The sequence below is a fragment of the Carlito syrichta genome, unplaced genomic scaffold (genome assembly GCF_000164805.1).
Source record: "Carlito syrichta isolate Samal-C Ts95f unplaced genomic scaffold, Tarsius_syrichta-2.0.1 Scaffold214639, whole genome shotgun sequence".
In the NCBI taxonomy this organism is placed as follows: Eukaryota; Metazoa; Chordata; class Mammalia; order Primates; family Tarsiidae; genus Carlito; species Carlito syrichta.
Genome location: NW_007158735.1, coordinates 139,423 through 153,029, shown reverse-complemented (window position 1 = coordinate 153,029; position 13,607 = coordinate 139,423).

Sequence of the window (13,607 nt, the reverse complement as noted above, 5' to 3'; positions counted from 1 at the left end):
GATCCCAGTCTTTCAATGCCCCCTTCCAAGGTACCAGGCATGAGAGTGAGGCCGTCTTGAACCCTCTAGGGCAGGCCAGTCTCATGCTGTATAGAACCATCTTGCTCATCCTCACCTGGATGCCTGACCCAGAATTCATGAGATATAGCATAAATTGTTACTTCTTCAAGCCACTCAATGTAAGGATAGTTTGCAACTGGAGCACTAAGTGTGATGGTCACTGTCAGAGGCTTGTTAGCATAAGAATTACCTACCGCTGTGAAGAATATAGTCTAGGGGACACTAGTGGCTGCAGAGAGATTAGTGAGGAGGTATCCTAGTAGTGCAATGAGAAGTACTGTTGGTTTGGAGTAGAAGGTGGAACTGAAGGATGTGAAAAAGAATAGCATCCTAGATTTATTTCAAAGGTCAAGCCAGGATCCTTTGCTGATAGTTTGGATATGGGGTATGAAAGGGGAGTCAGGGATAATTGCAAGAGTTTTAGTTTGAATACCTGGATAAGTAGGAGGGGAGAAGTTTAGAGGAAGGGCAAGAATCAATCATTATTTTTTGAATTTGTCAATTTTCAAATATCTATTAGGTGTTTCAGTGGAAATGGTTGGACAATCCAATCAGGAGTAAAACTAAGAGAACAAGGCTAGAGACGAAAAACATCAATAACTAGAGCTTATTTAAAGACATGAAAGTAGATAAGATTATTTAGGGAGCAAATTTATATGGGATTGAGGTATTAAAAGAATTTACCCCTACAGCACTTCAATTTAAGAGATTATGGAGACTAAGAATAGATACTTTCTATGGTCTGTTTGTGTTTCTCAAGATTTGTGTTAAAATCCTCATCCCCAAAAGTAATGGCATTAGGAGGTGAAGCATTTAGAAGGTGATTAGGTTATGAAGGTGAGGTTCTTGAGTGGGATTATTACCCTTATAAAAAAGAGACCCCAAAGAGCTGTCTCTCCCCTTCTACCATGTGAGAACACAGCAAGAAGATGCCATCTATGAACTAGAAAGCATCGCCTCACCAAACATCAATTATTCCAGGGCCTCAGTCTTGAACTTCCCAGACTCCAGAACTGTTGGAAATATATTTCTGTTATTTATAAGTTAATCAGTTTTTTAAATACCCAGGTGCCTGAATACATTAAGACAGAGAAGAAAAACAAAGAGCACAGAGCTCAGAAATCAAATGAAGAAAGTATTTCCAAACGAGAGAGAGAGGGAGAGAGAGAAAGAGAGAGAAGAAGAAGCAATAAAAACAAAAGAACTTGCAAAATGTGACTGGGAAATCAAATAAGATGTTGTCTGAGATGACCCTGACAAAACAATTTCACTAATACAGTAGAGACAAAATCTTTATTGAAATGAGATCAAGAAAAATTTGGAAGTGAAGAAATGGAGCTGACAAGTATGGACGATCATCTCAAGGAGTATTACTCCAAGAAGGATGAGATGTTAGATGTTAAAAAGGGGTAGTCACTAGGTATCTCTCTCCTGGGATGATGAGGAGAGAAAGAGAGAAAGATTCTTGAATAATCAGGCAGGAGAAGATTCAATACATAAGTAGAGGGTTGGATTTATACAGAAGCATGCACAGCTCATTGTGGCTATGGGCAAGAAGGTGAAGTGTGTGGGAGCAGACACAGGAAAGGTGATAGGGTAGTGGATTGTTTCTGATCATTTCTATTGTATCAGTGAAATAAAGAATGGAAATCATCTGAGAGTAAAAAAGGAAGAGAGAGGAAGAACTTTGATATGAGAAGAGAAGATATGAAATGATAATCTAAGAGGAAAGAAAGTGAGTTAAATAAGGGAATGCAGTAGGATTGCCAGAACTGCTGAGGGTCCATTTAATACTTTGGTCTTAATTTAAAGGAACCCTAGTAGTCATGTGCAATCAACAAGGAGATATGTCACAGAGATTCCCCTTCAAGGGAGAACTGATAATCTACTAGAGAAGGGCAGTTGGCTGACAGTCTCCATGTGCAATGCCTTCAAGATCTGCCAGAATATTTGAGTCAAGGTCATGCTTTTCTTGGTAGCTTCCAGCCCATGATTCTAGCATGGAAAGGGTTCCAACATGGGATTGCTCTAGGACCAGTCTTTGCACTGGAGTTCCTTGTTGGGTTGGCTAAGTCTTTCTCAGAATCACAGCATAATCCAAGATCTCCCTGCCCTCTTGCATGTGCTAGACTTGCCTCCCATCCTAAAGTTTTCCTTGCCTACTCCTGCTTTCTCCCAGTTTTATCTCTCTGAGGGGTTACCGTCTCCCCTAACCCACTTCAAACTCTATTTTGGTTTCTGCTTCCTAGAAATTCTAATTAAAGCAATGTGGTTATGAGTCATTTTCTCCAGTCACCTTCAGCTGTTCCACTCATGGTCCACACACATGAGGTAAACAGAGAGCTGGACTTTGACAAGTGCAGATGGAGGAGTGATTAGAGAGGCAAAGGAATAAAGAGATCCCCATATCTGTAGTTCTAACTCTGAACATGGAATCCAAGCTGGTTAAGAAGAGAAGTGAGACCCTGAAAAGGATGATGCAAGAGTCAGGTCATTCATTCAGGCTACCATCCAATGGATCACCCATCCCCTTCCTCAGAGAATAACTTGGGAAAGACAGAGGTCTCTGCTAAGAGTTACTCTTCATGTTCTTCTCACTTTGGCCACAATTTTGAGTTGTTAAATAATTATATTTATATTACACACCTTCTTTGTGCCAGGCATTGTGTTAGGCATATTGTATCTATTTTTGACTACCCGAGAATTAAAAACTAAATCACTGAGGTCAATACCATTTTTTTTTTTTTGAGTTGGAGTGTCACTCTGTCTCCCAGACTGGAGTGCAGTGGCCAACCTGCTGGGCTCCGGTAATCCTTCTGCCTCAGCCTTCCTAGCTGGAACTACAGGCGCATGCTACCACGCCTGGCTGATTTTTTATTTATTGTAGAGATGAGGTTTCACTGCCCAGGTGGGTCTTGAACCCGCGGGCTCAGGCAATCCACTCACCTCAGCCTCCCAAAGGCGTGGGATTACAGGCTGAGCCACCAAGCCCGGCTGGTCAATACCATTTTACCAATTTTACCAATCTTACATATTTTTACATGTAAAGAAATTGAGATTCGAAGAGAAATTATACAGCCAATAAGCCGTAGAATTTAGATCCAGTTATTCTTCAAAGACTTCAGAGCCCGAGCCCTTTCCACAATAGAACATTGTTGGTACTTGTTAGATACAACTTACATATCAGAGAAACTAATGAATTTAATCTTATGTACACAGAGTTGGTACCGTATGCAAATGTGTATGTAAATGATTATTTTAATTTATACAAACAAAGATGCAAATGTATCCTTAGGTTTACAAGAAACTGGTAAGATAACTTTACCTCAGTTGACCCATCCTCAGGGCTTCAGTAAATCTGAATCATTCTAATATAAATAAACCCCCAGCTTTCCATATAAGAGCTATTCCTTCAGAATTTAAAACATTGAGACTCTGGACCTCCATCAAGGATATTTTTAACTCCTCATGATGTTCTTTAGGGCTGAGATAAATGTAAAAAACAAAATCTCTTTCTGGAGTTTTCTCTCTCCAAATATAAAAAAAAAGAATCTATCCTTGAGGATTCAGGCTAGGACATAGCTATGGCCTTTAGCAGTCTGATTTCTCTAATCATGCCTTTGCCTGAATTCAGAGGACCCAGAATTCAATTTTCTGTTCTCACCTCCCACTAACAGATGAGTATCATAAGCAGATAGCTTAATTTGCAAGGTACTGAGAAAATCCACCACCTGCCCATACATCCCATCCTCTGGGGTGTGAGATTTTAAGTCTACAATATTTAGGAGTCTCCATTAAAATGTAAGCCCTCTTAGACTCATCAACTACCCTCACCTAATAATTAACTCAGATGAAAATGCTTATGGAGATGTACTTTAAGTTTGAGGTGATGGATGTGTTAATTACCCTGATTTGATCATTATACATTGCATACAAGTATTGAAATATCACTCTGTACCCCATAAATATGTACAATAAAAATGTGTCAATTAAAAATCCTTTTAAAACAAGGAAAAAATTGTAAAGAATAAGATAGAAAGGAGGTGGGGTAGAAATGGGAAAGAGAGACACTTCAAATAGATCATCTAAGAAAGAACACTAGAATTTGACAGAGAAGCGACAGGAAACACATAAAGCAAAGAAGGAAAGGGAAGCGTGGCAGCCTGTTCAACTGGGATCAACCAGGAAGCTCCCTAATATGAGGAAAGGGTTAGTGAGAGACCCCAAGCAGTCAACATTCTCACTACAGAATTAATTACTCCTGTAATCCTAGCAATGGAAGAACCTCTAGACCCTCATAGGCCCTGGGGAATAGCAGGAAACTGTCTGGAATTCATGTGAAGGCATTGCTCCAGAAAGGGTGATCACACTGGATCCCATATACCTCTGAGTCCTAAGCAGCTACAGCAAGTACCATATGGAGATCCCAGCCTCCACCAGACTGCATTTTGCCAGGGGCCCAATAGCCCCTGTGCCCCAACATTCCTGGAGACCCATTAGCATTCCTCAACCACTGCCACCACTGTGTGGCTGGCTGCTGCCACCAGGGCTAAAGGATGAGCCATTGGAAATAACCTGGCAGCCCACCGTAGCACACGCCCTGAGGATAAATTCCCCTGCCCACAGCTGCTGCCATTGCAGGCTGCCACCACTAGGTCTGAAGCACAAGTGAAGTGCATGTTCCCATGCCACCTGCATGTGGATGTTACCACTGAAAGCAACCCCAATCTCCCCAGTGTTAGAGTTGCAGTGCAGCCACTGCCACCCCTACCCTAGAATTTTGTCAGGGACCTGGAGATCACCCCACCCACGCCCAGCAAAGTCAGCACCTATATGCACTGCTGGAAGACTGAAGATAGGTCCACCCAGCCTAGCTGCAACACCTCAGCCCCAGCACTTAAACATATCATGTGGTGGGGCTGGGGACCACCCTGCCAAGTCCACTATCATTGCCACATAAGCACTTCTCTCAGGAGCCTGAGATCAGGCTCACCCAACCTGCCACTAACACCATAGCTGGTATACCCCTGCTCATGCCATCTGTGGGCCTGGGGACTGGCCTGCCTAACTCATTACAGCCACTGCCAATACCAACATGGTCTGCTTGGGAGCCAAGAGTAATCCCATAATTGCTACTGCCAAAGTCCTGCTATGCCCTCTGCCCATGGGCCCAAGAACCCACCACCTACCCACTGGCCCACTGTGGCCACCACCAGCTCATGAGCAAGTTACTTGGAGACTCAAGAATTACTTTACCTAGACCCACTAACACAAGTGCCAGTATATGTCACCCTCAAAACAGCCCACAAAACAGATACACTCAACCCACTGCTGTCATCACTGGGGTCTAAGGTCAGGCCTACCTGGTTTCCCTATCACTGGAAAAACTTTGCTGCAGCCTCTACTAACAACTATACCCTAAGCCACAAAGGAAATCACAGACATCACTGGTGCTATTTACAGATGAAGATATCATATGGAAAAAACACTATTGTAGCACCCAGAATCAAAACCAAATTGCCCTACTGAATCAACACCATATATACATTTTCAGAAAAATTCAACCCTTACAAAAGCAAATTTAGAAAACTAAAAAAAATAACGGTTACACTAGTTATTAATGTAAGGACACAGGAAACATAAAAAAGCAAGAAAATATGACAACTCCAATGGAACTTAATAATTCTCCAGCAAAAATTTTAATCAATAAGAGATTTATGAAATCCTGAAAAGAGAATTTAAAATTTTGATGTAGAAGAAGTTACATGAGATGCAAGAGAATACAGAAAATCAATATACAGAAATCATAAAAACAATTCAGGATATGACTGAGAAATTTACCAATGAGATAGATACCACAAAAAAGAACCAAACAGAAATTCTGTAACTAAAGTACTCATTAATTAAATTACAAAAATACATCCAACAGTTTCAACAATAGACTGGATTAAGCAGAAGACAGAACTTCAGAACGTGAATATGGGTCTTCTGAAATAAACCAGTCAGATAAAAAAATTTTTTAAGAATTAAAAAAAAAACCCTACATGACATGTGGGACACCAAAAATTTAAAATTTTGAAGACCCAGAAGGTGAAGAGAAAATTAAAGAGATAGAAAATCTATTTAATGAAATACTAGCTGAAAAGTTACCAAGTCTAGCAAGAGCTTTAGACACACAGATTCAAAAAGCACAGAAATTCCCATAAAGATACAATTCAAAAATCTTCCTCATAGCACATTATGGTATAATTGTCAAAAATCAAAGATAAAAAAGAGAATTCTGAAAACATCAAGAAAAGTGTATCGTTATAAGGAAACCCTCATCAAACTAACAGCAGATATCTCAACAGAAAACTTATAGACCAGGAGAGAATGAGATGATAGATGCAAAATACTGAAAATTTAAAATTATCAGCCAAGAATACTATACCAACAAAGCTATAATTCATAAATGAAGTAGAAATAAAGTCTTTCCTAGACAAGCAATTACTGAGAAAATTCATTACTACTAGAACAGCCCTAAAAGAAATGCTTAAAGGAGTCCAGCACCTGGACATGACATGACAATATCTGCCATCATGAAAACACATGAAAGTATAAAACACACTGTTAGAATAAACACATAAATAAAGAAGAGAAAGGACTCAAATCATTTAAATCGCAATGATAAACAATAAGAGTTAAAGAAAGGAACAAAGGATATACAAGACAACCAGAAATCAATGAATGAAATGACAAGAATAAGCCCTCACATATTAATATTAATTTTGAATGTAAATGGACTAAACTTTTCACTTAAAAGACACAAACTGGCTGAAAAAAAGCATGACCCAACTGTAGGCTGCCCATAAGAAACTCATCTCACCTGTAAAGACACATACAAACTGAAAGTAAAGGAAATAAAAAAAGGTATTTTACACAAATTAAACCCCAAAATGAGCAGAAGTAGCTACACTTATATTTGATAAAACAAACTTTAAGTTGAAAGCAGTAAAAAGAAACAAGTAAAATCATTACATAAAAATAAAATAAGCACGAGAATATAACAATTCTAAACATATATGCACCCAACACCATAACACCTAGGGATATAAAGCCAATATGATTATACCTGAAGGGATAGATAGATACTAATATGAAAATAGTTGGGGACTTCAACACCCCATTCTTAGCATTAGAATGATTATCTTCACAAAGAATTAACAAACTAATTGCATTTACATAGCATGTAAAACAAATGAGCCTAACAGATATTTACAGAAAATTTTATCCCTCAGCTACAAAATACATATTACTCTCAGCACATGGGACATTCTCCAGGATAGATCATATGTTAAGACATAAAACAAGTCTCAACAAATTTTTAAAAATCAAAATCATATCAAGTATCTCAGACTGTAATGGAGTAAAACCAGATATCAATAAGAGGAACTTTAGAAACTAAAAATACATGAAACTAAACAACATGTTCCTGAATGAATATTGGGTCAAGGGAAAATCAAGGAGAAAATTTAAAAATTTCTTGAAACAAACAAAAATCAAAATACAGCATACCAAAACCTCTGGGATAGGGCAAAATCAATGCTAAGAAGAATATTTATAGCACTAAACACCTAAATCAAAAAAAAGTCGAAAGATTTCAAATAAACAATTTAATGATGTAACTCAAGGAACTAGAAAAGCAAGAACAAGCTGAATCCAAAATTAGTAGACAAAATAAATAATAAATATCAGAGCAAAACTAAAAAAAAAAAAAAAAAAAATAGAGCCTAAAGAAACACAATGGAGCAATGAAACAAGAAAAATGGTTTTTTGAAATGATAAACACAATTGATCAACCACTAACTAGATTAACAAAGTAAAAAAGATAGGAGACTCAAATAAAAATCAGAAGTGAAAAAGGAACCATTAAAAATGATACTACAGAAATACAGAAAATTATCAGAGACTATTATTAACAATATGCTAACAAACTAGGAAACCTAAAGGAAATAAATAATTTCCTGGACACTTAAATCTACAATGACTAAATCAAGAAGAGATAGAAAAGAAAAATCGAACCGATTAATAATGAGTAATAAGATTGAATTAGTAAGAAAAAGTCTCCCAACAAAAAAAGCCCAACACCAGATGACTTCACTGTCAAATTCTACCAAATTTTCAAAGAACTAGCATCAGCTATTTTCAAACTATTTCAAAAAATTGAAGAGTAGGAAATTCTCCCTAGCTCATTCAATGAGGCCAACATAATCCTGAGACTAAAGTCACACAAGATCACAACAACAGCAACAACAACAAACTACAGGTCCATATTCCTGATGAACAATGACCCTCAACAATATATTAGCAAACTCAATACAATAGCATATCAAAAAGATAATATACCATGATCAAGTGGGATCTGACCCTGTGATGCAAAGATGGTTTAACATATGCAAGTCGATAAGTATGATACTTCACATAAACAGAAGAAAGGACAAAACCTTTATGATCATCTCAGTAGATGCAGTAAAAGCCTTTTATAAAATTCAACATTCCCTCATGATAAAAATTTTCAACAAACTAGGTATAGAAGAAATATACATAATACAAGCCATATATGACAAACCCATAGCTAACATTATACTGGATGGGAAAAATCTGAAAGTATTCTCTCTAAGAACTGGAACAAGACAAAGATGCTCACTTTTACCACTCCTATTCAACATAGTACTGGAAGTCCTAGCCAGAGCTCACAGGCAAAATAAATAAATCAACAACATCTAAATTAAAAAAGAGGAAGTCAAATTGTTCCTCTTTGCAGATGACATGAAGATGACACTATCTTATGTCTGGAAAAATCTAAAGATTTCCCCCACAAAAGTCTTCGGTGTGATAAATAAATTCAATACAGTTGCAGGATACAAAATCAACATACACATATCAGTAGCATTTCTATACACCAATATCGAACTAAGAAAGAAATCATGAAGGCAATGCCATTTACAACAGCTAAAAAGCAAACAAACAAACAAAAGCCTCAGAGTAAATTTAACAAAGGAGGGGGAAAATATCTACAAGGAAAACGACAAAACACTGTTAAAAGAAATTGAAGAAGACACAAACAAATGGAAAACCATTCTATGCTCATGGATTAGAAGAATTAATATTGATAAAGTGATCATACTACCCAAAACAATCTACAAACTCAATGCAGTCACTATCAAAATACACATGTCATTTTTCACAGAAATAGAAAAAGCCATCTTAAAACTCTCATGGAACCAAACAAGAGTCCAAATAGCCAAAGCAATCATGAACAAAAAGACCAAAGATTGGAGGCATCACACTACTTAGTTTCAAAAGATATTAGCAGGCTACAGAAACCAAAACAGCATGACATTGCTATAAAAACAGATATGTAAACCAATGAAACAGAATAGAAAACCAAGAAATAAATTCATGTATTTACAGCTATTTGAATTTCAATAAAGGAGTCAAGAATATTCACTAGGGAAAGGACATCCTCTATGTTAAATGGTACTGGGAAAATTGAATAGCATGCAGAAGATTGAAACTGGACTTCTATCTCTCATCTTCTGCAAAAATCAGCTAAAGATGTATTAAAGACTAAAGTCCAAAACTATAAAACTACTGGAAGAAAATCTACTGGACACATTTCAGGACATTAATCTAGGCAAAGATTTTTATAGCTAAGTCCTTAAAAGCACAGGCAACAAAATTTTAAAAATAGACAAATAGGATATTAGACTAAAAACTTTGCACAGAAAAGAAAACAATAAACAGTGTGAAAAGACAACCCTACAGAATGAGAGAAAATATTTTCAAGGTATTCGTCCAACAAGGAACTAATATCAAAAATATACAAGGAACTCAAACAACTCAACAGTAAAAAACAACAACAAAAAACTCATTAAAAAGTCAGCAAAGGACATGAATAGAGATTTCTCAAAAGAATATATAAAATGACCAACAGGTATACGAAAAATGTTTAACATGACTAATCATCAGGAAATTGCAAATCAAAACCACAATGAGATATCATTAAGCTCCAGTGGGAATGGTCCCTATTAAAAAAAATTAACATATGCTGGTGAGGATGTGGAGGAAAGGGAACTCCTATACACTCTTAGTAAGAATGCACATTAGTACAGCCGTTAAGGTCAACAATATGCAGATTTAAAAAAAAAACTAAAAATAGAACTGCCATATGGTACAGCAATCACACTACTATTTAGTCAAAGGAATAAAAAAATCAGTATATCAAAGGGATACCTGCATTTTCATGTTTATGGCAGCACTATTCACAATAGCAAAGCTAAGGAATCAACCAAGGTATCCAACCACAGATGAGTGGATAAAGGAAATGTGGTATACATACACCATAGAATACTCGGTGGCTCAGCCTGTAATCCCGCACCTTTGGGAGGCTGAGGTGAGTGGATTGCCTGAGCCCACGGGTTCGAGACCCGCCTGGGCAGCGAGACCTCATCTCTACAATAAATCAAAAAATCAGCCGGGCGTGGTAGCACATGCCTGTAATTCCGGCTACTTGGAAGGCTGAGGCGGAAGGATCACCGGAGCCCAGCAGGTCGAGGCTGCGGTGGCTGGAAGCGGCCACTGCACTCCAGTCTGGGCGACCGAGTGAGACTCCAACTCAAAAAAATAAAAATAAAAAATCATTCATATAAAAAATCTTGCAAATAATTTCATTTGCTAGAACATGGATGGAACTGGAAGTCATTATGTTAAGTGAAATAAACCAGGCACAAAAAAGACAAATATTGCATATTCTCACTCATGTTTGAGAGCTAAAAAAATTGATCTCACAGAAGTAGAGAATAGAATAGTAGAGTCTGGGAAGGGTATGTGGGTGAGTGGGAGGATGAAGAGAGATTGGTTAATCGGCACAAACATACAGTGGAATAGAAGTAATAAGTTCCAATGCTTGAAAGCACATAGGGTGACTATAGTTAATGACTATATAGGGTATACTTTAAAATAACCAGAAGAAAGGACTTAAAAACACATAGAAGTGATAAATACTTGAGGTGATGGGTGCCCTAAAATACCTTGACTAAATTATAACACAATCTGGTCACGTTACAAAATTCTACATGTATCCCATAAATATGTACAAATATCATGTATCAATAAAAAATAACATAAAATAAATGAGAAAGAGCGTCCCAGAGGGGGAAGTGGACTGGCTACAAAGCAAACGTTTCCTGGGACAATGACTTGCCTAAGGCCATACACATTCTACTGAAGTCACCTTGCAAAGTGTGGACAGGCAGCCTCTCCGGTCCCCTCCATTCCCACAACCCTTACACTCTAGATGTCCAGTACTTGCTGCAGCTCCTCAGCTGACTTTCTTTTTCTTGCTCTGAGCCTTTGCACACTCTTCTACCTCTTCTTGAGGCCTTGTTCTTCGTATTTGCTGGACAACTAACGACCCTTCAAGAGTCAGCTCCAGCACCATGCCTCCTCCTTCGCCTTCAGACTGAATCTCTGCTCTGTATTCTCCCAGTACTGTCTGGGGAGGCCCAGAGGACCTTAATCCTGTTTTTTTTATCTTCATATTTCCAGCATTCAACTCAATGTTCTAAACAAATATGTTTAATAAATATTCAATTGACTAATTGAAACTCCATTGCATTGTCCAATAGCTTCTCTCACTAGACTGCTATATGTGTCTTTTTTTATCTCTGTATCCCTAAGAGCTTAACACAATGCCTGGCCCATAGTGGGTACTCAATAAACAACTGTGGAGTTAATTAATTAATTAAGGCAACATGCATTTTCACTTGCAAGCAGGATTCTTTTAATGATGAAAATGGCTTCTCCCTCTTCTGGTATTGCTGTTCTCAGTACTTAGCAGAAGATTTTCTGATGCCACATAGCTGACTACAAGCCCTGACAGCCCCACAGAGAATGATCCCCCCCAGCTGCACCCTCTGCACCTAGTTAGAGGCCCAGCCCCTTCTCAGTGCTTCATTATCCTGAGGCAGGCACTCATACCTCCATTGCCTCTTCGTTCCTCCTCTTCCTGCTGTTTTTGGAATGAAGGTGCTGCAGCTCTGGCCTCACTGCGACACTCATTACTCTGGTATTGATGGCCTTCCACCTCCCTGTTATTCTGTGGAGATTAGAAAGCACAGACCTTTCTTGGGCAAGGGAATGGGTTTTGTCAGTATTCAGTGTGTAACAGCAGAAAGTATAATAAATTCTGGCAGTCAATCGAATATGACATGATAATGAATGTTAACATCATGTGCCCCCTTTGCCTACAGAGGGGAAAGTCATGTTAGATTACAGCTAAACACAGACACCTTGTGATTTCTATTTGCCTTTCTTTTCTTTCTCCTCCTTTCCCTAGTTTGACCCCAGCTCTTGCTCAACTCCACCCCTACATCTCCAACCTCATATTCCCTCACAACTCAGAAACACTACTTGAATTCCCCTGGGTTCCACATCCTCTATGTAAGAAACCTGACCTCAGATGCAACTTCCCTCCTCCAAACTTAACAGAATGCTCTGCCAGGAGAGCCCTGCTACCAGGCAGCCCCCAGAATCTGAATCAGACTGAGTAGGATAACAAACCAAGAGAGTACTGTGAGATGAATTACAAGCTAGGGCCAGCTTCATGCAAGTCAAGAGGCACCACTCCTGTTCCTCCCAACAAAAGGAATACAAAGCAAAACAGAGTCAAAGACCTGTTTCTGGACTGTTTTCCCTCAAATTCCTTGATTTCAGGTGTCTTGCCTGTCATTTTGAGTTTTAAAAAGTCCAAGGTCTGTTCATATAATTCCCAGGATCAACATTTGCTCAGTTGCATTATTATCAAAAAAGGTACTTATGTGTTTTTAAAAAGGAACTTAGTATCACTGAAGCCATAGTTTTTAGAGAAACATTCTTTAGCATCCTCAGGTCCATCCTCTGGCCAGTCTGAAATTGATCCCCTTGAAAATCATTGATAATAGAATACAATTCGATAATTGTCCTTTCATCATGGAAATAAAGGTAGTCTTCTACCAATAATAATCATTCATCAATCATGATGATGTGGCAAGCATTATACCATTTAATCCCTACTATACACATACACACACACACACACACACACTTGCATAACATATTTAATATGTGTTATATGTTAAAGGTGGCTCAGAAAGTTTTAGGCACATATCCTAAGTTTCATTGCCATGAGGTGTCAGGACAAGATCCAGTGTCACCACATTATCCACCAAACACCAACATAAGGAGTCACTATTGACCACATAGAAGAAACTTCCTTTTTCTCTTTCTGAAACATCCCTAATACTCCTCAGTACAAATTGATTGAAGATATAGAAGTCCTGCTTAAAAAAATTCAGAAAATAAAAGATCAGAAGAGTGGCTGACTTAATAACTATTATTATTATTAGCATTTGATTCTTATTTTACAGTTTACAATACACGTTTTCCCACATTATTTCTTTTTGATCCTAAATAAATACAAAATAAAGTAGGTATTATTATGATGATGCTCATTTTACAGATAAAGA